Source organism: Lissotriton vulgaris, chromosome 1_1, assembly GCF_964263255.1.
Source record: "Lissotriton vulgaris chromosome 1_1, aLisVul1.2, whole genome shotgun sequence".
Classification (NCBI taxonomy): Eukaryota; Metazoa; Chordata; class Amphibia; order Caudata; family Salamandridae; genus Lissotriton; species Lissotriton vulgaris.
Genome location: NC_141685.1, coordinates 1,946,729,527 through 1,946,756,069, shown reverse-complemented (window position 1 = coordinate 1,946,756,069; position 26,543 = coordinate 1,946,729,527).

Here is a 26,543-nt window from a genome sequence, read left to right as displayed (position 1 = left end):
GGAGTGGTACTTGGCTGTCTGTGCATGGAGTGGTGTTTGGCTGGTGGTGTGTGTGGAGTGGTGCTTGGCTGGTGGTGTGCGTGGAGTGGTGCTTGGCTGTCTGTGCATGGAGTTGGGTTTGGCTGGTGGAGTGTGTGGTTTGGTGTATGGCTGGTGGTGTGTGTGGAGTGGTACTTGGCTGGATGGTGTGCGTGGAGTGGTGCTTAGCTGTTTGCATGGAGTGGTGCTTGGCTGGCGGTGTGTGTGGAGTGGCGCTTGGCTGGTGGTGTGTGTGGAGTGGTACTTGGCTGGTGGTGTGTGTGGAGTGGTTCTTGGTTGGTGGTGTTCGTGGAGTGGTACTTGGCTGTCTGTGCATGGAGTGGTGTTTGGCTGGTGGTGTGTGTGGAGTGGTGCTTGGCTGGTGGTGTGCGTGGAGTGGCGCTTGGCTGTCTGTGCATGGAGTTGGGTTTGGCTGGTGGAGTGTGTGGTTTGGTGTATGGCTGGTGGTGTGTGTGGAGTGGTACTTGGCTGGATGGTGTGCGTGGAGTGGTGCTTAGCTGTTTGCATGGAGTGGTGCTTGGCTGGCGGTGTGTGTGGAGTGGCGCTTGGCTGGTGGTGTGTGTGGAGTGGTACTTGGCTGGTGGTGTGTGTGGAGTGGTTCTTGGCTGTCTGTGCACGGAGTTGTGCTTGGCTGTCGTTGTGTGCTGAGTGGGGTTTGGCTGGCGGTGTGCATGGTCTGGTGCTTGGATGGTGGTGTGGGTGGACTGGCGCTTGGCTGGCAGTGTGTGAGTAGTTACTTTCTGTTGGTCACTACACACACTGCTAGTTGAGTGACACTCCACGCAGTCCATCATTTTGTGTAGTTGCAGTGTCAGAAATGTGGGCGTGTGAAAGTGATGGGCCCTTGAATGGCGCTGTCTGCTGGTGTGAGTGTTGAAATGTGATGGGTCCGCGGCTGGCGGTGTAAATGTTTTGTATGTGTCACACGTACGAAAGGTGTATGAATGGCCTGTAAAGAGGTTGGTGCCTTGACGTGGCTTTACAGCTCACGAGCTGTGAGTCAGTGGTTCAGTTTATCATACTTTCAATTATACGCAGTGTATTTCATTTTTTTGAAATTACTTGCGAATACAATTGTATGTACTGAATCATCACTCACCCTCGTGCCAAATCCAACCAGAATGTGTGTGTGCTTGCGGATTAGATGGCTGTGCAGTAATGTTTGTCTTTTATCTCTTTCTGAAGTAGGGTGTACCTTGTCTCTTATTGTGATTGTTGAAGTGTGTTGCTGTTCTTTCTGGATGGTGTCAATGGTCTGGTTTGTATCAGGTATGAAAGGCGCGTGAATGGCCTGTAAAATGGTTGGTGCCTTGTCGTGGCTTTACAGCTCACGAGTTGCGAGTCACTGGTTCGGTTTTTATGCATTTTTTTATTGACAGTGCATTTCATTTTTTGAAATATCTTGTTAATAAAATTTTATGTACTGAACCATCACTCGCCCTCGTGCCAAATCCAACCTGTATGTGTGTGTCTTTCAGGAATAGTTAGCCGTGCCTTGAATGTTTGACTTTTGAGTAACTCTGTTACGGTGAACATTATAGCTATAAATAACTTACTAAATTTAGTTATTATTGTTAAACCATGGAAGTATATGGTCATATCTTTCTGGTGAATTCTATTGTGGATTTTTATCCAGAATCTCCTGCAAACTTGAAATTGTCTGTCACAATTTCCTTGAATCACACGCTCTCAAATTGAAAACTTATTTTTCCACTGTACGATTTGGACCGCTTCCTGTTGCTGCCACTATGCCTACCCACGCAAGTGAGGTACCATTTTTATCGGGAGACCTGGGGGAACGCTGGGTGGAAGGAAATTTGTGTGAGCCCAGTGATGCCACGCTTTCCCATGCAAAAAAGTGTGAAAAAACCGATTTATTTTTTAGCTAAAATTGAGGTTTGCAAGGGATTCTGGGTAAAGGAACGTTGGAGGATCCACGCAAGCCATACCTCCTTGGAAGCCCCCGGGTGTCTACTTTTCAGAAATGTATGGGTTTGGTAGGTTTCCCTAGATGGCCGTCTAGCACGGGGCCAAAAACCCAGGTAACCCCTCTTGCAAAAGCTGGTTGTATTGAATGTCAATACCGCCTGCTTTTGCAAGAGGGGTTACCTGGTTTTTTGGCCATGTGCTAGACGGCCATCTAGGGAAACCTACCAAACCCATACATTTCTGAAAAGTAGACACCCGGGGGCTTCCAAGGAGGTATGGCTTGCGTGGATCCTCCAACGTTCCTTTACCCAGAATCCCTTGCAAACCTCAATTTTTGCTGGAAAAATCAGTTTTTTCACACTTTTTATGCGTGGGAAAGCGTGGCGTCACTGGGCTCACACAAATTTCCTCCCACCCAGCGTTCCCCCAGGTCTCCCGATAAAAATGGTACCTCACTTGCGTGGGTAGGCATAGTGGCTGCAACAGGAAACGGTCCAAATCGTATGGTGGAGAAATTACAATAACCAATAGCAACATTACCTTCTTTTTTTGGGGGGGGGGACTGAGTTTTTGGACCGGGGCTCGGCGGGCATCTTTGGAAACTACCAAACCCAAACAGTTCTGAAAACTAGACACCCGGGGGAGTCCAGGGAGGTATGGCATGCGTGGGTCCCCCAATGTTTTCCTACCCAGAAATCCCTGCAAACCACAAATTTAGGTTAAAAAAACAGTTTTCCATACATTTTTGCGTGGGATCGCCGTGTCGGCACAAATGTCCTACCACCCTGCGTTCCCCTTGTTCTCCCGAGTAAAATGATACCTCACTTGTGTGGGTGGGCCAAAGGCCTGTGACTAAGGCAGGGGGGCTTAATTTGTTACACTGAAATACTACTTTTTTCAACATTCGTTTTTGGCCTGTTCTGCTTTGGGGCACCCACACAAGTGAGGTATCCTTTTACTCGGGAGAACAAGGGGAGCGCTGGGTGGTAGGACATTTTTGCCGGCACGGTGATTCCACGCAAAAAAGTTTGAAAAAGTGATTATTTTACCTAATTTTAAGGTTTGCAAGGTGTTCTGGGTAGGAAAACGTTCGGGGACCCACGCATGCCATACCTCCCTTCACTCCCCCGGGGGTCTACTTTTCAGAACTGTTTGGGTTTTGTACTTTCCAAAGAATACCACCGAGCCCCGGGCCAAAAACTCAGGTGCCCCCCCCCCCAAAATCAAGGTTGTTTTGCAATTTGGTATTGTAAATTCACCACCGTACAATTTGAACCATTTCCTTTCGCAGCCACTATGCCTACCCACGCAAGTGAGGTACCATTTTTATCGGGAGACCTGGGGGAACGCTGGGTGGGAGGAAATTTGTGTGAGCCCAGTGACGCCACGCTTTCCCACACAAAAAAAGTGTGAAAAAACTGACTTTTTCTGCAAAAATTGAGGTTTGCAAGGGATTCTGGGTAAAGGAACGTTGGAGGATCCACGCAAGCCATACCTCCTTGGAAGCCCCCGGGTGTCTACTTTTCATAAATGTGTGGGTTTGGTAGGTTTTCCTACATGGCCGTCTCGCACGGGGCCAAAAACCCAGGTAACCCCTCTTTCAAAAGCTGGTGGGATTGACATTCAATACCACCAGCTTTTGCAAGAGGGGTTACCTGGGTTTTTGGCCCCGTGCGAGACGGCCATGTCGGGAAACCTACCAAACCCACACATTTCTGAAAAGTAGACACCCGGGGGCTTCCAAGGAGGTATGGCTTGCGTGGATTCTCCAACGTTCCTTTACCCGGAATCCCTTGCAAACCTCAATTTTTGATGGAAAAATCAGTTTTTACACACTTTTTTTGTGTGGGAAAGCGTGGCGTCACTGGGCTCACACAAATTTCCTCCCACCCAGCGTTCCCCCAGGTCTCCCGATAAAAATGGTACCTCACTTGCGTGGGTAGGCATAGTGGCTGCAACAGGAAACGGTCCAAATCGTACGGTGGAGACATTACAATAACCAATAGCAACATTACCTTCGTTTTTTGGGGGGGGGGACTGAGTTTTTGGACCGGGGCTCGGCGGGCATCTTTGGAAACTACCAAACTCAAAAAGTTCTGAAAACTAGACACCCGGGGGAGTCCAGGGAGGTATGGCATGCGTGGGTCCCCCAATGTTTTCCTACCCAGAAATCCCTGCAAACCACAAATTTAGGTTAAAAAAACAGTTTTCCATACATTTTTGCGTGGGATCGCCGTGTCGGCACAAATGTCCTACCACCCTGCGTTCCCCTTGTTCTCCCGAGTAAAATGATACCTCACTTGTGTGGGTGGGCCAAAGGCCTGTGACTAAGGCAGGGGGGCTTGATTTGTTACACTGAAATACTACTTTTTTCAACATTCGTTTTTGGCCTGTTCTGCTTTGGGGCACCCACACAAGTGAGGTATCCTTTTACTCGGGAGAACAAGGGGAGCGCTGGGTGGTAGGACATTTTTGCCGGCACTGTGATTCCACGCAAAAAAGTTTGAAAAAGTGATTATTTTACCTAATTTTAAGGTTTGCAAGGTGTTCTGGGTAGGAAAACGTTCGGGGACCCATGCATGCCATACCTCCCTGGACTCCCCCGGGGGTCTACTTTTCAGAACTGTTTGGGTTTTGTACTTTCCAAAGAATACCACCGAGCCCCGGGCCAAAAACTGAGGTGACCCCCCCCAAAATCAAGGTTGTTTTGCAATTTGGTATTGTAAATTCACCACCGTACAATTTGAACCATTTCCTGTTGCAGCCACTATGCCTACCCACGCAAGTGAGGTACCATTTTTCTCGGGAAACCTGGGGGAACGCTGGGTGGGTGGAAATTTGTTGATCCACGAAGATTCCGGAACTTTCCACCACAGAAATGTGAGGAAAATGCGTTTTTTTTCTCCAATTTCTTAGCTTTGCAAGGGATTCTGGGTAAGAGAACCTGGGGGTAGGCAGTCGAGTGACCCCATCCTGAATTCCCCTGGGTGTCTACTTTTCAAAAATGTATAGGTTTGCTAGGTTTCCCTAGGTGCCGGCAGAGCTAGGGTTCAAAAACTAAAGGTAGTCTCTTTGCCCAAAACGTGCACAATTTCACTGAAAAATTGAGTTGTGACCACGTTGCGTTTTGCACTGTTTCCTGTCGCAGCCACTATGCCTACCCAGGCAAGTGAGGTACCATTTTTCTCGGGAGACCTGGGGGAACGCTGGGTGGGTGGAAATGTGTTGATCCACGCAGATTCCGGAACTTTCCACCACAGAAATGTGAGGAAAATGCGTTTTTTTTTCAATTTCTTAGCTTTGCAAGGGATTCTGGGTAAGAGAACCTGGGGGTAGGCAGTCGAGTGACCCCATCCTGAATTCCCCTGGGTGTCTACTTTTCAAAAATGTATAGGTTTGCTAGGTTTCCCTAGGTGCCGGCAGAGCTAGGGTTCAAAAACAAAAGGTAGTCTCTTTGCCCAAAACGTGCACAATTTCACTGAAAAATTGATTTGTGACCACGTTGCGTTTTGCACTGTTTCCTGTCGCAGCCGCTATGCCTACCCACGCAAGTGAGGTACCATTTTTCTCGGGATACCTGGGGGAACGCTGGGTGGGTGGAAATTTGTTGATCCACGTGGATTCCGGAACTTTCCACCACAGAAATGTGAGGAAAATGCTTTTTTTTTCCAATTTCCTAGCTTTGCAAGGGATTCTGGGTAAGAGAACCTGGGGGTAGGCAGTCGAGTGACCCCATCCTGAATTCCCCTGGGTGTCTACTTTTCAAAAATGTATAGGTTTGCTAGGTTTCCCTAGGTGCCGGCAGAGCTAGGGTTCAAAAACAAAAGGTAGTCTCTTTGCCCAAAACGTGCACAATTTCACTGAAAAATTGAGTTGTGACCACGTTGCGTTTTGCACTGTTTCCTGTCGCAGCCGCTATGCCTACCCACGCAAGTGAGATACCATTTTTCTCGGGAGACCTGGGGGAACACTGGGTGGGTGGAAATTTGTTGATCCACGCAGATTCCGGAACTTTCCACCACAGAAATGTGAGGAAAATGCATTTTTTTTTCCAATTTCTTAGCTTTGCAAGGGATTCTGGGTAAGAGAACCTGGGGGTAGGCAGTCGAGTGACCCCATCCTGTATTCCCCTGGGTGTCTACTTTTCAAAAATGTATAGGTTTGCTAGGTTTCCCTAGGTGCCGGCAGAGCTAGGGTTCAAAAACAAAAGGTAGTCTCTTTGCCCAAAACGTGCACAATTTCACTGAAAAATTGAGTTGTGACCACGTTGCGTTTTGCACTGTTTCCTGTCGCAGCCACTATGCCTACCCAGGCAAGTGAGGTACCATTTTTCTCGGGAGACCTGGGGGAACGCTGGGTGGGTGGAAATTTGTTGATCCACGCAGATTCCGGAACTTTCCACCACAGAAATGTGAGGAAAATGCGGTTTTTTTTCCAATTTCTTAGCTTTGCAAGGGATTCTGGGTAAGAGAACCTGGGGGTAGGCAGTCGAGTGACCCCATCCTGAATTCCCCTGGGTGTCTACTTTTCAAAAATGTATAGGTTTGCTAGGTTTCCCTAGGTGCCGGCAGAGCTAGGGTTCAAAAACAAAAGGTAGTCTCTTTGCCCAAAACGTGCACAATTTCACTGAAAAATTGAGTTGTGACCACGTTGCGTTTTGCACTGTTTCCTGTCGCAGCCACTATGCCTACCCAGGCAAATGAGATACCATTTTTCTCGGGAGACCTGGGGGAACGCTGGGTGGGTGGAAATTTGTTGATCCACGCAGATTCCAGAACTTTCCACCACAGAAATGTGAGGAAAATGCGTTTTTTTTTCCAATTTCTTAGCTTTGCAAGGGATTCTGGGTAAGAGAACCTGGGGGTAGGCAGTCGAGTGACCCCATCCTGAATTCCCCTGGGTGTCTACTTTTCAAAAATGTATAGGTTTGCTAGGTTTCCCTAGGTGCCGGCAGAGCTAGGGTTCAAAAACAAAAGGTAGTCTCTTTGCCCAAAACGTGCACAATTTCACTGAAAAATTGAGTTGTGACCACGTTGCGTTTTGCACTGTTTCCTGTCGCAGCCACTATGCCTACCCAGGCAAATGAGATACCATTTTTCTCGGGAGACCTGGGGGAACGCTGGGTGGGTGTAAATTTGTCAATCCACGCAGATTCCTGAACTTTCCACCACAGAAATGTGAGGAAAATGCGTTTTTTTTTCCAATTTCTTAGCTTTGCAAGGGATTCTGGGTAAGAGAACCTGGGGGTAGGCAGTCGAGTGACCCCATCCTGAATTCCCCTGGGTGTCTACTTTTCAAAAATGTATAGGTTTGCTAGGTTTCCCTAGGTGCCGGCAGAGCTAGGGTTCAAAAACAAAAGGTAGTCTCTTTGCCCAAAACGTGCACAATTTCACAGAAAAATTGAGTTGTGACCACGTTGCGTTTTGCACTGTTTCCTGTCGCAGCCACTATGCCTACCCAGGCAAATGAGATACCATTTTTCTCGGGAGACCTGGGGGAACGCTGGGTGGGTGGAAATTTGTTGATCCACGCAGATTCCGGAACTTTCCACCACAGAAATGTGAGGAAAATGCATTTTTTTTCCAATTTCTTAGCTTTGCAAGGGATTCTGGGTAAGAGAACCTGGGGGTAGGCAGTCGAGTGACCCCATCCTGAATTCCCCTGGGTGTTTACTTTTCAAAAATGTATAGGTTTGCTAGGTTTCCCTAGGTGCCGGCAGAGCTAGGGTTCAAAAACAAAAGGTAGTCTCTTTGCCCAAAACGTGCACAATTTCACTGAAAAATTGAGTTGTGACCACGTTGCGTTTTGCACTGTTTCCTGTCGCAGCCACTATGCCTACCCAGGCAAGTGAGGTACCATTTTTCTCGGGAGACCTGGGGGAACGCTGGGTGGGTGGAAATTTGTTGATCCATGCAGATTCCGGAACTTTCCACCACAGAAATGTGAGGAAAATGCGTTTTTTTTCTCCAATTTCTTAGCTTTGCAAGGGATTCTGGGTAAGAGAACCTGGGGGTAGGCAGTCGAGTGACCCCATCCTGAATTCCCCTGGGTGTCTACTTTTCAAAAATGTATAGGTTTGCTAGGTTTCCCTAGGTGCCGGCAGAGCTAGGGTTCAAAAACAAAAGGTAGTCTCTTTGCCCAAAACGTGCACAATTTCACTGAAAAATTGAGTTGTGACCACGTTGCGTTTTGCACTGTTTCCTGTCGCAGCCACTATGCCTACCCAGGCAAATGAGATACCATTTTTCTCGGGAGACCTGGGGGAACGCTGGGTGGGTGGAAATTTGTTGATCCACGCAGATTCCGGAACTTTCCACCACAGAAATGTGAGGAAAATGCGTTTTTTTTCCAATTTCTTAGCTTTGCAAGGGATTCTGGGTAAGAGAACCTGGGGGTAGGCAGTCGAGTGACCCCATCCTGAATTCCCCTGGGTGTCTACTTTTCAAAAATGTATAGGTTTGCTAGGTTTCCCTAGGTGCCGGCAGAGCTAGGGTTCAAAAACAAAAGGTAGTCTCTTTGCCCAAAACGTGCACAATTTCACTGAAAAATTGAGTTGTGACCACGTTGCGTTTTGCACTGTTTCCTGTCGCAGCCACTATGCCTACCCAGGCAAATGAGATACCATTTTTCTCGGGAGACCTGGGGGAACGCTGGGTGGGTGGAAATTTGTTGATCCACGCAGATTCCGGAACTTTCCACCACAGAAATGTGAGGAAAATGCGTTTTTTTTTCCAATTTCTTAGCTTTGCAAGGGATTCTGGGTAAGAGAACCTGGGGGTAGGCAGTCGAGTGACCCCATCCTGAATTCCCCTGGGTGTCTACTTTTCAAAAATGTATAGGTTTGCTAGGTTTCCCTAGGTGCCGGCAGAGCTAGGGTTCAAAAACAAAAGGTAGTCTCTTTGCCCAAAACGTGCACAATTTCACTGAAAAATTGAGTTGTGACCACGTTGCGTTTTGCACTGTTTCCTGTCGCAGCCACTATGCCTACCCAGGCAAATGAGATACCATTTTTCTCGGGAGACCTGGGGGAACGCTGGGTGGGTGGAAATTTGTTGATCCACGCAGATTCCGGAACTTTCCACCACAGAAATGTGAGGAAAATGCGTTTTTTTTTCCAATTTCTTAGCTTTGCAAGGGATTCTGGGTAAGAGAACCTGGGGGTAGGCAGTCGAGTGACCCCATCCTGAATTCCCCTGGGTGTCTACTTTTCAAAAATGTATAGGTTTGCTAGGTTTCCCTAGGTGCCGGCAGAGCTAGGGTTCAAAAACAAAAGGTAGTCTCTTTGCCCAAAACGTGCACAATTTCACTGAAAAATTGAGTTGTGACCACGTTGCGTTTTGCACTGTTTCCTGTCGCAGCCACTATGCCTACCCAGGCAAGTGAGGTACCATTTTTCTTGGGAGACCTGGGGGAACGCTGGGTGGGTGGAAATTTGTTGATCCACGCAGATTCCGGAACTTTCCACCACAGAAATGTGAGGAAAATGCATTTTTTTTTCCAATTTCTTAGCTTTGCAAGGGATTCTGGGTAAGAGAACCTGGGGGTAGGCAGTCGAGTGACCCCATCCTGAATTCCCCCTGGGTGTTTACTTTTCAAAAATGTATAGGTTTGCTAGGTTTCCCTAGGTGCCGGCAGAGCTAGGGTTCAAAAACAAAAGGTAGTCTCTTTGCCCAAAACGTGCACAATTTCACTGAAAAATTGAGTTGTGACCACGTTGCGTTTTGCACTGTTTCCTGTCGCAGCCACTATGCCTACCCACGCAAGTGAGGTACCATTTTTCTCGGGAGACCTGGGGGAACGCTGGGTGGGTGGAAATTTGTTGATCCACGCAGATTCCGGAACTTTCCACCACAAAAATGTGAGGAAAATGCGTTTTTTTTTCCAATTTCTTAGCTTTGCAAGGGATTCTGGGTAAGAGAACCTGGGGGTAGGCAGTCGAGTGACCCCATCCTGAATTCCCCTGGGTGTCTACTTTTCAAAAATGTATAGGTTTGCTAGGTTTCCCTAGGTGCCGGCAGAGCTAGGGTTCAAAAACAAAAGGTAGTCTCTTTGCCCAAAACGTGCACAATTTCACTGAAAAATTGAGTTGTGACCACGTTGCGTTTTGCACTGTTTCCTGTCGCAGCCACTATGCCTACCCACGCAAGTGAGATACCATTTTTCTCGGGAGACCTGGGGGAACGCTGGGTGGGTGGAAATTTGTTGATCCACGCAGATTCCGGAACTTTCCACCACAGAAATGTGAGGAAAATGCGTTTTTTTCCCAATTTCTTAGCTTTGCAAGGGATTCTGGGTAAGAGAACCTGGGGGTAGGCAGTCGAGTGACCCCATCCTGAATTCCCCTGCGTGTCTACTTTTCAAAAATGTATAGGTTTGCTAGGTTTCCCGAGGTGCCGGCAGAGCTAGGGCTCAAAAACAAAAGGTAGTCTCTTTGTCCAAAGAGCGCAAGATTTCACTGGGAAATTGAGGTGCGACCACGTTGCGTTTTGCGCTGTTTCGTGTCGCAGCCACTATGCCTACCCACGCAAGTGAGGTACCATTGTTTTCGGGAGACCTGGGGGAACACTGGGTGGGTGGAAATTTGTTGATCCAAGCAGATTCCAGAACTTTCCTCCACAGAAATGTGAGGAAAATGTGTTTTTTTTGTCAAATTCGTAGGTTTGCAAGGGATTCTGGGTAACAAGACCTGGTGGTAGGCAGTCAAGTCACCCCATCCTGAATTCCCCTGGGTGTCTATGTTTCAAAAATGTATAGGTTTGCTAGGTTTCCCTAGGTGCCGGCAGAGCTAGGGTGCAAAAACTACAGGTAGGCACTTTGCTAAAAAAGGGTCAATTTGTAACTGCAAAATTTAGGTGTCACCACTTTGCATTTTGCGCCGTTTCCTGTCGCAGGCACAAGGGCGACCCACACAAGTGAGGTACCGTTTTTATCGGGAGACTTGGGGTAATCCAGATTTGTAAATCAACTGTTATTACCAATTGAGCTTTTGCGCATTTCTCCCTTTCAATGAAAGACATTGTGTAAAAAAAAAATAATTTTGAAAAATGACCAATAATTCTCATGCTAGTATGAGTATTCCCAATTTTGAAAATTAGCAATAATATACTGTTTCTGAACTCTATATTTTGTACCCAATTCAGAAATACATAGGTGTCTTTCATACAGATTTTTCCATGTATACATTTTCCAAGACAAAGTGCTCTATACCCAGTAAATGAAAAAATACCATTGCAAGTTGCTGCTCAGTTTTTGGATCTGGGTTCGTCGGGTTTTTGGTGAAACTACAAGTCCTATATATCCCCACAACCAGGAAGGTCTAACGGATGTAACAGTATATTGCTTTCTAAGAGCTGTCAAAACTAGAAAAAGTTATAGGTGAAAACGTTGAGACAAAAGGCTGTTTTTTTCAACAAATTTTCAATTATTCCAATATTTAACTGTTAGTTTCTATAAAGAAACCTTCATGGATTTAGACAAATGACCCCTTTCTGAATTCAGAATTTTGTCTACTTTTTGAAAATGTACAGCTTTCTAGGATCCATTATTGCTTTCAAACTCATTTCTACCATTAACTGGAAGGAGGTGGAAAGCTCTAAAAATAGCAAAAATAGGCTATGTCCCAGAAAAATGCCAAAACTGTGTGAAAAATGTCGGTTCTCTGACAAAAGACTGTCATTTCCTAAAAGCTGAGAAAATGGAGATTTCAGCCCCACAAACCCTTTTTTGATAACATTTTCAGGGAAAACCCCAGAGGCTTTCATTTGCAGCCCGTTTTTCCCATTTTTCTGAAAAAAACAAAAAAATCACTATATTTTGGTTAATTTCTGGGACCCCTCCAAGGTAATCCACAAACCCTGGGCACCTTTAGAATCCACATGATGTTGGAAGAAAAGGACGCAAATTTGGCGTGGATACCTTATGTGGTCAAAAAGTTACAAGGGCCTAAGCGCGCACTACCCCAAATCGCCCAAAAAGGGCTTAGCACAGGAGGGGAAAAGGCCTAGCAGCGAAGGGGTTAAAGTTGCTATGATATTTTTCAGTATGTCATACTATCCAAATAAAGTGAAGAAATTTAACTTTTCTTGGAGCATTTATGACTCTCAATTTTGTGTTTAATTAGAGTAAAGCTTTGCTCTCCGTATACAAGAAGTTCTCCACAGTTGTTGCATTTCATGTGCACGTTCGCCAGATATGGTCTCAAGTCCATCTCAGCACTCGATGGAGATACAGGTCGTCCACCGGAAGATGTGTTGATTACTTCTGATGGTAATAGCGTGGCCTCCGTTTTTCTTGTGAAAGTTGGTCGCTCATTTTCATCAGATTCGGAAGATGAATGCGGAACGGTAGCCATTGTACCGAAGTCTTCGGGAAGATGTTCGACGTTGTTGTCTCTTGAGAGTAGAAAAGAAAGTGATGGAAGTGGGTGGAGTGCTGCGTGTAAATTCCAGAATAGAAACTACCAAGAACCAATTGGAAGTGTTGTTTTGAAGTCACATGACTTCATATGCAAGTGTCAGGTCCTGTACGCGATAGGAGGGTGCGCGCACCCGGTCTCGCACTAAAATAAAGCGGCGAAAAAATATCTCATAATATGCTCTTGGAGCACGTTTTGGTAGAAAGAGTTAGTTCTGAAAAGAACTTTTTTTTTTTTTTTTTTTTGGGGGGGGAAAGAAGTGTTATAATGCTTTCGATTTCTTAAAGTTGCTACTACATTTTTCAGTATGTAATAGTTTGAAAATGAAGTGAAGAAATTTATCTTTTCTTGGGGCATTTGTGACTGTCAATTTTGAGTTTAATAAGAACGAGGCTCTGCTCTCCATATAAAAGAATTTCTCCACACTTGTTGCATTTCATATGCACCTTCGCAAGATATGGTCTCAAGTCCATTTCAGCACTCGATGGAGATACAGGTCGTACACCAGAAGATGTGCTGGCCACCTCTGATGGTAATAGCGTGGCCAGGGCTCTTGTCGATGCTTTTGCATAATGCTCAGGATGCCTTTGTTTAACATGCCGCTGCATGGTGTGTGCAGAAAAGGAATATTTTTTATTTGGATTTCCTCTTGAGAGCTCCGAATTGCATATCGTGCAGGTTACTTTTGGCGCATTCACTTTCTTTTGATCTTCAGGATAAGTGAAAAATTGCCAAATGAAAGATTCCTTTTTTCTTCTTAACGGTGGTCGCTCATTTCCTTCAGATTCGGAAGATGAATCTGGTAGGGAAGCCATTTCAGCAAAGACTTCCGGAAGATGCTCGACGTTGTTGTCTCTTGAGAGTAGAAATGATTGTGAGGAAAGTGGGTGGAGTGCTTCGTGTATATTCCAGAACAGAAACTACTAATAACCAATTGGAAGTTTTGTTTTCAAGTCACGTGACTTTACATGCGCTTCTCAGGACGTGTAGGCGGTGACACTATGTAGTTACGAACGTGATTACATACTTAGGAACTAGCATTCAAAAAAACTATGAAATTCACTGAAAAAACCATAGGTTTTACACACGTTATAGTTAGGAAGTAGCATTTGAAAAACCTATGAAATTCACTGAAAAAACCATAGGTTTGACACCAGTTATAGTTAGCTGGAAATTTTACTGACATAAAACCAATGAAATTCCACGTTATAGTTAGTTGGACTCACTATAACTTGCACGTGTAATGCACTGCTGATGACATTACATATTACATCACTCATGACATGGTCAGTGACAACACTTATGACATCACTGATGACAGACCTCCTTTAAGTGTAATGTAACCCTTAAAACACATATTGGAAAATAGAAATTAACATTTTCAAAAAAATGGACATACCCATACCAGTTACAACAACCAATTCAGTAATTCCACCATCTATATACACATTCTCTCATTCACCAACAGTTCTATATAGTCACTCATACATATACTCACTCATCATATGTAGTGATACACCTATACATTCTGTTACACACCGACAATCATCCAAAAGTTACTCACACACATACTCACACATGCAAATAAACTATTGAACATCCATTTATTTGCATATAAAACTATACACACTCAACCACCCATACAGTCCTGCACATATGGTGTCTTCTAAACACATACAAAGAGAGAGTTAGTCATTCATGCATCTATGTGATTAGTAATACCCCCATGAAACCATAGAAACACTCATACTGATACTAAAAAAACATCTAAGAACCCAAATACCTACACATGTAGGTACTCATCAACCCATGCAGGCAGTTATTCACAAAGTGAAACACTGATACATATATTTAAATATTTAAACATTACTCGCTAATATATGTATTCACTAAGGTACACTTAATAAGCCAGTTATCCAATCATTTCTTTTTGAAAAAACCATTCATTAAGACAATAATTTAAACATTTATTCTTCCCTCGACCTTTACATATACATATATAAAACATATTTATTTTTTAGAAAGACACACATTCACTGGATGGTGTCATAAGTGATGTCACTGACCATGTCATGAGTGATGTAATATGTAATGTCATCAGCAGTGCATTACACGCGCAAGTTATAGTGAGTCCAACTAACTATAACGTGGAATTTCATTGGTTTTATGTCAGTAAAATTTCCAGCTAACTATAACTGGTGTCAAACCTATGGTTTTTTCAGTGAATAAATATATATATATATCTAAAATTAATAGCATCAAGTGGGAAAATGACTTCGTTTTGATTGCTTTAGACATTAATTCATTGTATACTAGCATCTCGCACAATGACGGCTTAAATGCAGTAAGATATTATTTAAACAAACGGAGCATATCTTACAGTCAACATAGTAATATGTTAATGAGCATGCTTGAATTATGTCTGAACAATAATTACTTTCTGTATAATCGTGAGGTATACCAGCAGTTGAGAGGGGTGGCTATGGGGGCATGCTTCTCTCCCACCTACGCATGTTTACATGTAGGGTGGTGGGAGGAGCATGTCCTCAAAAAAGTACTTGCCGATCATTTCCCCAACTGTTTGGCACATTTTTGGCGATTCATTGACGACATATGTATGATTTGGAGGGGGTCGTTGGAGTCAGCTAATGAATTCGTCAATTTGATTAATGTAAATAACCTCAATTTAGGTTTCACCTCACAGATTAGCACACAAGTCATCCAATTTCTTGATGTGGAGATTTACATTGAGAATGGGAGAGTAAACACGTGCTTGCACAGGAAAGCTACAGCGGGCAATGCCATACTGCACGCGAGTAGCTCCCATCCTAACCATTTGATCAGAAGCATTCCTTATGGGGAGTTTCTTAGGATGAGGAGAATCTGCAGCACCCCATCAGATTTGGAAAGATGCCAGAATGAGGCGCTGGAAAGATTCTGCGCCCGAGGATATGATGTGGCTCTTCTGTTAGAGGCGAAAGACAGAGCCAACCAGCTAGACAGGGATAATTATCTAGCCTCCATCACTGGGGTGGGTACCCCTAGTCTAGTTGAGAGTGAGGTTGAGACCCAGACTAACAACATCAGCCTGATAACCACTTTCAATGATGATCACAAGAAAGTGAGAGGAATTCTGAAGAAGCATTGGCCCCTTTTAAAGACCGATATTACTCTAGCCCCCCTCATACCAGCTGAACCAGGGGTGGTGTTTAGAAGAGCTCCTTCTATGAGGGATATGTTGGTTAAATCTAGTCCGGAGGTAGTAATAAAACCTCATCGTATTTCCAACAAATGCGGTTTTTTTAAGTGTATATCTTGCAGGGCCTGCAAATTTGGTGTAAACACCAGTGAATATTGCTCTGCTTTTGACCCTACTCCCATCAAGATCAGGGATCATTTCACCTGCCGCACGGACTTTGCAGTATATGTGCTCCAATGTACCTGTGGCCTCAGGTACGTTGGTAGCACCAAACTGCAGGCTTTTAACCGCATTCTGCAACACCTACGGGCTGTGGTCAATTCGGATGGCAACTATCCGGTAGCCCGGCATTTCGAATTGGTCCAAAATAAGAACCTCAATGATTTGAGATATTTCATCATTGATGCGGTGCCGAAAAATATCAGAGGGGGAAACAGGGAGAAAGTGTTAAGGCAGCTTGAGAGTAAGTACATCGTATTACTCGATACCCGAATCCCAAACGGTTTGAATACAGGGGAGGACCTTTACTGTTTCCTCTAGAGGTAACAGTACAGTAAGTTATATCAGTCACCCTGTTATTTCACTCATAAACTAGTATCCGTTGGGATTAAGCTGTCCTCTAAATAGTGAAAAGGGCACTATGCCATAATATTCACTTGAGATAGTACTCATACCCGTTGGGCCCCATACCCCATGTTGTGAGCCTTTCTTATCAGACATTGAGCACTTTGCCATGATGTTTACGTTGTGCCTTACCACATGCGTTGTCTAAAAAAGGTTTTTTGATGTTACTGTGATTATTACACACATTTACTTCTGCTAGTGGGTGGCATGCAACTCTTCATCAATAGAGATTAAATTAGCGTGCCACCACCAATGCACTCCCTTAAAACATTAGAGTATAGCACTCGGTTTTAACTAGCACAATTTTGCACATTATCACTAAAAATTGCACTTTATAACAGCATATTTTGCACGTTCCCTATATGTGAGACTTTTTGCAACTTGGGAATACATTTATACATGAATTGGAGTGAATCATTAATTTGATGGGCAATGCACTTTATTCCACAGGCATCAGTATATAAAGATATATTTATTTGTAAATAGTATGTAAATATATTAATTTGCCTTGTCATGTGTTTACATTGATATATATTTTACCATGTAATGAATTTGCCTTTTGCATGTAGACCATTGTACATTGTTGATGGGATTTGAGATAACAACTCCGTTTACAAAGTATTTCTTCCATGTTTATGTTGCATTTAAGTCTGATTGGGAGCTTTCACAGTATATAAGTACACTTATTGGTTCTTTTTAGTCATGTGATCAAGGCTGCCTTGCTGCAGCCGAAACGCGTCATGCTGGGGACAGAAGAACAATAAACCACCCTTGAATTAATACCAATCGCAGTGTTTGTGGTCTGTACCTACGTCGAGGACTCTGCACTTTTGCTGAGAAGTAGGAGTTGGAACGGATATATATATATATATATATATATATGATACTGTGAAATCAACCATCATTCAGGACAAAATCTGTGCACAATTGAATGGCCAGAAATGCTTACCAGGAAATTTGAACTTCACAGACCATTTGTGAGAGCCAAGACCTACAGGATGTCACTTGGAGCCCACTTCCTCCAAGAATACTGCATCATTCATGCACCAAAGAGGACGTTTGAATGCTGTATAAATGTATAAATAACTAAATAAAAGTGCACTTTTAGGATCTCATTTCTAGAGTCCAGTTGTTATACTCCGCAATTTTGCCACTCATTGTCCAATACTCCAAGGTAAAGAGTTCTTGTTTATTACATATGGGTGAAAGGAAGAATTAGTGTATAATTCAATCATTTCAGTCCTGATTCCTCCCTTTTTAGTCCCTCCCTAGGAAATTCACAGTGAGATTGTCTGTAGGTGAAATATTCACGGTCTGCAGAATTAATGAGGATCATGTACCCAATTCAACTGGTAATCAGTTTAACTGGGGCCAGCCTAATGAGGTACGTACAGGCTTCATTGTAAATAAACCTTTGTGCTTCACAAAATGAATATAACCAAACATTCAACATTAGGTATTGCCTGAACAAAATAAAATGCAGTTCAGTAAATGTCGTCATGCCCACATACAAATGGTTCTTACTAAGCCCGGGCGTAAAACTCTGCTTCGCTTGTGGAGTTTGTGGACTTTTGGCAACGCTGCATTCCGCGTAGAATGCTGAGTTACCGAAAACTCAATGCTCCGCCCCGGAGCGGAGTATTTTTTGTGTTTGCGCACTCAAAATGCATTTTTGCTTGCACAGACGCAACATACCATGATACATTCTCAAGCCATTCTTGAGCTCCACGAGATTTGGTAGCCAGCCGCATGGTCCCGCAAGAGTGTTCAATTGCAAACACGCATTCGGGGCGCACCATCAGACTTCTGGCGGAAGTTTGTGAAGATTGCGATCCAGAACAAGCAGAATTTGCAATCTGGAGAAGAATCTCTCTTGAGCAGCATCAAAACCTTCTCGAAATGATGAGTTTGATTAAAAAAACTCCTCAGATTGACATTTGGCTGTACTTTTTTTGTGCAAGGAGTCCTTTTTCTTCTTTTGCTGTTTTTTTAAGAGGAAGGAAGTGCCCCAGGGTCTCCAACTTCCTGTTCCTGTCATTCAGGCTCATCCCAGTGCTTTGTCCATCTCTTTTTTTGTCTGCTGCATCATATATCATTGGATTTGACTCCAGTGGCTTGGAGAGCATGGGATTCATGTCTGAGCATACCCATCCCTCTCGGGGTGACAAATGCAAAAAGAACAATTGATGGACAGAATGCAGAACAATGTCATACATTCACCCAGTACAGAGATCTGGGCCTAAATCCATTGTTTTTTGCTCACCATGCCATTCCAGTTTGGACCCAGCCATCTGCAAATCAGTCTTGACCCTGCGCCCAATGGGAACAGTCCAGCCCGAACTGCCAGGCCAGGTCCTCCCTGGACTGAAAACAAGCATCCTAGGACCAGTTTCAGGCTTTCAGCCCTTATCAGCCAGGATAGCTTGACTCCAGTGGCTTGGAGAGCATGGGATTCATGTCTGAGCATACCCATCCCACTCGGGGTGACAAATGCAAAAAGAACAATTGATGGACAGAATGCAGAACAATGTAATACATTCACCCAGTACAGAAATCTGGGCCTAAATCCATTGTTTTTTTGCTCACCATGCCATTCCAGTTTGGACACAGCCATATGCAAATCAGTCTTCACCCTGCGTCCAATGGGAACTGTCCAGCCCAAACTGTTCAACACTCAGTCGATCATCCCCTTTGCTTTTGGTTTGTTCGCCCTAATTTGGCAGGGTAGGCCCAGACATGGGTCCCTTGCTTACTTTGCCACTGGATTCAACCTAGCCTGGCTGATTAAGGCTGATTAGCCAGTAACCGGTCCTTGGATGCTTGTTTCGGATCCAGGGAAGACATGGCTTGGCAGTTCGGGCTGGACTGTTCCCATGAGGCACAGGGTCAGACTGATTTGCATATGGCCATGTCTGAACTGGGGTCGCGGAGTGAGCTAAAGATGATGATGGATTAAACCCAGAACAATTTACTGGGGGTGAGTGCTTACAATGTTCAACACTCCGTCCATCATCCCCTTTGGTTTTGCTTTGTTCGCCCTAAGTTGGCAGGGTATGCCCAGACATGGGTCCCTTGCTAAATTTGTCACTGGATTCAAGCTAGCCTGGCTGATGATGGCTGATTAGCTAGAAACCAGTCCCATGATGCTTGTTTCCGGTCCAGGAAAGACATGACTTGGCAGTTCGGGCTGGACTGTTCCCATGAGGCACAGGGTCAGACTGATTTGCATATGGTGAAGTACTATAAAAATAACATAAAGGGCTATACCTACCAATAGCCCCAATCCCATCACCAAATAATCAGGCAGTTGGCAGTGAAGAAAGTTCAATCATTTATTAAGCAAAAATACTCTATAGAGGAGCCTCTCCAACTCTCACCCATCAGGTGCGCGAAGAAGACTGTTGGCTCGTATTCAAACATGAGGTTATATACTTTTCAGTTCAACACATATAATCACTGCAAAAGGAAAAACACCAGTTGACCCTTGAGCTCCAGGAAGGGACCATATATGGCACACATGATTAGTTCAAAGCTTAACTATTTATTACTGGGAAGGTCAGAAGGGTGTGACTCCCTTTTGTCTTGGTTCCCGGGAGTGTAGGCCCGGCGCCTCCAGGAATGCGCTTATCGCACCCAAAGCCAGATGCGACCTTGAGTCCCAGGACAGTCGAGTAGGCAGCCTACGTTCAGCTGCTCCCAGTAATTCAGTTGAACTGGGGTTGACAACTGCCGGAGACTAACACGTGATCACAGCCCGTGTTCGAGCATAGGTTCGGAAAATGGCGTCTGTATGGTTCTCGGCCTACTCTGCTAGCAATAGATACGCAAGGAGCGAATAAACGTTTTCCTCCCTGCAAGCGCATATAGATATATATATATATTTTAAGCAAAAGAGGGTACGTATAGATACATCATGCTAAAATAATATAGGTCCGATGCCCCTTATGTATGGGAAATCTATTTTTTATCCCTCAATGGCCATGTCTGAGCTGGGATGGGGGAATGAGCTAATGAAGGATGATGGATTAAACCCAGATCAGTTGACTGGGGGTGAGTGCTTGCAATGTTCAACACTCCGTCCATCATCCACTTTGGTTTTGCTTTGTTCGCCATAAGTTGGCGAGGTATGCTCAGAGGTGGGTCCCTTGTTCACTTTGCCACTGAATTCAAGCTAGCCTGGCTGATGACGGCTGATTACCCAGAAACCGGTCCCAGGATGCTTGTTTCCGGGCCAGGGAAGACATGGCTTGCCTGTTCTGGCTGGACTTTTCCCATGAGGCACAGGGTCAAACGGATTTGCATATGGCCATGTCTGAACTGGGATGGCGGAGTGAGCTAAAAAATGATAATGGATTAAACCCAGAACAGTTGGCTGGGGTTTAGAGCTTGCAATGTTCAACACACCATCCATCATCCCCTTTGATTTTGCTTTGTTCGCCGTAAGTTGGCAGGGTATGTCCAGATATGGGTCCCTTGCTCACTTTGCCACTGGATTCAGGCTAGCATGGCTGATGACGGCTGATTAGCCAGAAACCGGTCCCGGGATGCTTGTTTCTGGTCCAGGGAAGACATGGCTTGGCAGTTCGGGCTGGACTGTTCCCATGAGGCACAGGGTCAGACGGATTTGCATATGGACATGTCTGAGCTGGGGTGGTGGAGTGAGATAAAGAATTATGATGGATTAAACCCAGATCAGTTGACTGGGGGTGAGTGCTTGCAATGTTCAACGCTCCGTCCATCATTCCCTTTGGTTTTGCTTTGTTTGCCCTAAGTTGGCAGGGTATGCCTAGACGTGGGTCCCTTGCTCACTTTGCCACTGGATTCAAGCTAGCCTGGCTGATGATGGCTGATTAGCTAGAAACCGGTCCCGGGATGCTTGTTTCCAGTCCAGGGAAGACATGGCTTGGCAGTTCGGCTGGACTGTTGCCATGAGGCACAGGGTCAGACTGATTTGCATATGGCCATGTCTGAGCGCGGATGGCGGAGTGAGCCAAAGAATGATGATGGATTAAACCCAGATCAGTTGACTGGGGGTGAGTGCTTGCAATGTTCAACACTCCATCCATCATCCCCTTTGGTTTTGCTTTGTTTGTAATAGTGGGACAGCATTTTCCTTGCCTGAGCCTCTCTGTGTGGCCAGAGGCCATATTGTAAAGTCTGTGTCCATAATAGGCCTGCTTGAGTTCATTGTTTTCCAGGCCTCCTGGTTGTTGTTGTTGTTGTTGTTGTTGTTGTTGTGAGTGACCATATGGCTGGTGGCCATTTTGTGGAGGTGGTACTGTAGTAGTGCTTTTGCCATAGACTTGCATGTCTTCTTTCCTTTGTTCCTCTTGGTTTATTCATTGCTTCTTGTTATGGACTGCCTGGCCATGTGGCTCGCAGCCATTTTGTGAAGGCAACCAGTGTGCTTTTGCCTTAGGCCTGCATTGTCTGTCTTCCCTTACTTGTTGCTGTGGCCTGGCTATGTGGCTGGTGGCATTTTTGTGAAGGGAGCCAGTGTGCTTCGGCATTAGGCCTGCATGTCTTTCTCTTTCTTTTCTTCCTCTTGACTCATTGCTTCTGTCCATTGTCATCTGCAGCTCCCTGAATGCTGAATCCCACATGATGCACAATGCCAAACAGGGTCTGTTATCATTTCTATTTTTGTGTGTTCTTCTTCTCCTTTCCTATACTTCCTCAGTGTACTGTACAGTATACTAGTAGTAGTACACCAACCATGAAAGCCCATGTTTTTGTCAGTCTCACAAATGTCTACACGGTATTGTTATTATTTTTTTAATAACTGAGGTAATACATTCAATAATAATATTAATAAGTGTGACCACACAGAAAGTTATATATTATATGTTTGTTTGTACTAATAGTAATTGAACCACAACAATTAATACCAAGTTTATGTTTCTCTTGCTTCTTTACTTTTAGGTGCCAAAAGTGGAGGAGACGTCTTCAGCCATTGTACTGCCAGACAGAAGTCCTGCAGCGCACAACGCCATGTCACGTGTTACCAGAGGCATCTCCTCAACCTGTGCCACTGCGTGCTGCTGACATCTGAAGAAGATGGCCCCAAAGAAAGGTACCAGGTCCTCCAGTACCAAGAAAGTTGCCAGTGAGAAGAAGGAACTGCCACTTATTAAGACTTGTGTGCCGCCCAAGATCTTTTTGAGGAAAATAAAAATTGCACCTCCAGCAGCTGTGTCCAGGGAGCAAGCTGGGAGCAGCACTCCCGCATCAGGGGACGCATCCAACCAACCTAGGACCAAGCTCATGTCTGTCACAGCCAGTCTAATCACGACAATGCCGACGAGCAGTGATGTTGAAATTGACTTATCGTTATCGCAAAATGGTACCCAATCATTGTAGGGAACTGAGATAAGTGGGCAACAACAACCGCAACCGATCCCATTAGTAGTTGTTCCTCCTGAAGTAGGGGCAGTTCAGGAGATGGAGCTTCCTGCAGAGGAAGAAGAGCACGCCACTCTTTCAGAAGATCCATTGTCTTCAGCAAGGAAAAGGAGGGTTAGTCCATCAACTTCTTCTGCAAGCCCCCCTTATGATGATCTAGATGCCACTTGGATCCCACCACCTCAATCTGAAAGTGAGACACGCCACGGGACAAGGCTAGGGAAAAGGTTTCAGAAAGCCTTAGAGTTTTGGAGGTAGATGTAGAAGAGGAGGATGATGACGAGCCAGTCATCATCATGGACAGTAGTCCTGCCCCAGTGGACTTTGCCCCATCCCTAATTGCTGTGAGGGATGTTGTACGGATTCCACCAACACAGATCATACCACCAACACCTCCAGCTTCCATATTTCACCGGCAGCCATGCACATCCACCACAAGTACAACCTTAGTAGAAGTAGGTACTGCAGAGAGTCAACCTTCACGCCCACCTACCAGTTCATCTGGCATTGCAAGTGGCAGCAGCACCAGAAAGTTGACCTCCCCAGTTTGGTTTTAGAATGAAGGAGGTCTGGTATCTCTGTCTCAGGACTCGATTTCCCAACACCCCGCAAAGGGAGCTTGGAAACCTGGAGCTGGATTCTCAGCGAGAGAAAGGACAGCTTCTCGATCAGTGCATCAGTTGGAGGGTCGGCTTCCTTCGGCACGCTGTAGTGAGCTGCGTCGGGAAAGTAGATAGTCGAGCTGCTCCGAACCACAGTGTGTTTGCTAGGGCAAGTGTAGGCATATTTATACCTTGAAGGTGCCTAGTTTGACGTAAAGTTGGACATAATAACATCATCAAAGTACCCCAAGGGAATGGTAGTTCCTTGAAAACTCCATGATTTCTAGGACAAATCAATATTCAAGCAAGGGGATGTTCCTGGCTGCTGAAGCTGAGTTTTCCAAGACATAGTTGTGGCTTTTTGGAACGAGTGGAAGTAGCCATGCCTGTATTTGGACTGCGTGCTATTACTAAATATTGACATGATTTCTATGTCTATATAAGAGCAATGTGAACTATACCTACATAAGGGCATAAATCGGTAAATTACTCTTGGATTCTAAAATGCTACACAACAGGGACCCAGGCAAGCGAGTACTGCAATGAAAAAACATGCGTTGAGCCTAACAAAATCTGGCGTCAAGAAGTCACCTGCATCAGTGGCACCAGAAAAGATAAAAATCCAACCATCCAACGGCACATTTGTACAACGCAAAGCTGGCTAAAATGTCAGCGCTGAACCTTCTCCCTTTTTCTTTTGTGGAAGGGGGGGTTTCTTGAATTTGTGGCAGCCATTTGCCCAAAATGGAAGGTTCCCAGCTGGTCCTATTTTGCCAGAGTTGCTGTTCCAGCACTACATCACGATGTGCTAGAATTGCCTGGTTTTGCAGCAGAGTGTTGTACACACTATCCATCTGACAACAGTCATGTGGCCAAGTTGCCAAGCCACTGATTACATGTGCATCACTGCACACTGGATCTCTTTTGTGGGGGTTAGAGAAAAGAGCAGGTGTTGTTGACACTGCTGAGATTTGTAATGCCTCTTGGAAACATGCAACAGTAGCCATGTTCACCATTGAGAAATCTCATTCTGCTGCAAACATTATGGAAGACTTTGACAACAAGGTCTTTTAATGGCTGTGCCAAAGAGGGCTTAACATTGGTTTTGTTGCCACAGTTATTGGCTGAAATATATTTAAAGCCATGTTCGATTGTGGGAGCTAGGGATGGGGTTTTTAGTCAGGACAGGAAGAAGTGGCGCTCAGACTTGTTTGCGTAATGCTCGTGAGGATTCAAGTAAGTACGGTGCTGCCAGGTTGGGGGATTTACCCGATAACCCCTGTATTCGTGTGGGTTGATTGATCCACATTGAAAAATGAGCACAGTCCTGGGCACACGTGGTGAGGGTATTAACACAGTTTCTTTGAATGTACTGGATTCTGACAAAGCGGTGGTCCACACAAGACTCTGATTTGAAAAAGGTTTTATATATCAAAAGGCAAAGACTGTATTAGGACAAAACAATCAGCCAACACATGTTTCGTCACAAGGAGTTATCCTGTGACTCTTCAGGGCTGAGGAGGATACAAGACATAAGGTAAGGAATACATGGGATAGTGATTATGACATTGACGATTAGGTAACATGGGTGGTGGGGGAGAAAAAGGAGGGGTCAAGGAGGAAATGTGAAATCAAAGGAGGTGTGCCCACAGAAACCTAGGAGACAGAGTACTCGGTGTACAGTGACAATGGTGAGTGTGCCGCTGTCATGATTATCATGAATACTGTGTGGGGAAACACAATGAGTGCAGTGACTTTAGTGTGTGTGCTGCTGTCATGGGGAGCCCCATTAGAGAATGTGCGAGTGACATCGGTGATGCGGGGCTGTGTTGTGGGGACTTGCATGACTAGAGAGACTCAAGGTACTTAAGCGATGCGTCGGTATTGATACTATGAAATGAGCAACCTCGTACAGGCATAGTGGTACTGTATTCACAAGTAATGTGATGGGTCATGAGCGGTGGCAAGAGAGCGCGAGGAAATGTCCTTAAGTTAGGATGCTCAAGGAGGATTGGAAAAGGCTGAGCGTTGGAGGGAATGGTTACTAGCCCGGAAGGAGGATTTTCGACGCAGTGTATGGAGGAGGCTGCTGGGAATGATGACGTCTGTAGTTAGAGAGATTCTCACAGTGGAGCAAAGTCAGGGCAACAAGAGAGACAGAGAGATAGCGAAGGCTGTGTCCGGGAGAAGGCTAAGTACTATCTTGAATGGAAGTGTGAGGGGATGGTGGTTACCTGTGCCGGGTTGGAAATGGAGGATGAGCGGGCCCTGTGGGGAGGAGAAACAAGAGGTCGCTGAGTTCAAGGAGCAAGTACATTGGACTGAGTGCTGGAATAGGAGCTATAGTAGGGAGATGTGACGAACTGGAATAAAAACGTTGCAAGGTGGTACTCTTGTGGATGACCTGGAACTCCTGGTCCTGGGTGGAGGAGCCGAGGAGCAGGTCAAGTAGGTGCCCTAGGGGAGGAAATGTAGAAGCATGAAATAGTGATCGTCCATAAGTGATGGAAAGGGCAAGAGTGTAGCCAATTCTTACCACAAAGGTAATCAAGGGCTTGGAGATAAGACATGGCTGCCACGGTGGGTGCGCAGTGGTGGTGAAATGGGTAGCAATGTAAAAAGAAATGAAGGAGGCTTGTACAAAGGAAGGGCTGAAGGGCGGCAATAAATACCTCGGATGGTGCCGAGAAGAGTGTGGACTTACCCCAGATGTGGGTCGGTAGGCGGCCAGTGTCTATAGAAGGATAAAGATTGGCGGTATGTGGAGGCTGAAAAATGAGCAAAGTACTTAGTAATGGACGGTAGTGAAGACACTTGTAAATCCTAGTTCAGGAGGGAAGATAGGGACTTACCCGGAAGTAGGTTCTTGTGGTCCTGTCAGGGTCACGTAGAACGGAGTGTGCGCCTGTGGGGGTGAGGAAATGCTCTTGTAACTAAGTGAAATGCAGAATTACCATTAAGCAAGCCACGTAGAGAACACTAGTTGTGACACTGTGAAAGGGCAGCTTACTAAGTCTGTCAGTATAGAAGCGGTACAACGACACTGGATCTTGCGGTGTGTGCTGGAACACGAGAATCGGAAGTGACGTGTCTTGAGTAGCAGAGGGTTGTCGGTCAACTAGACTGATCGCTATCAATGTGACGTGCCACCATGTTGAAGGTGGCTGCTCTGGTGGACACGTGTCTGGAGCGATAGAGCTGTACAGGAAAAGACTATGAAGCGCATATGCGCAGTATTGAGTCTCGAGCAGGCAAAATACCTCGTCACTGGAATGACAGTGTCACAGTGCGTTCGTGGAGTTGCTAAGGATCAAGTGTACTGAAGGTACTGGTC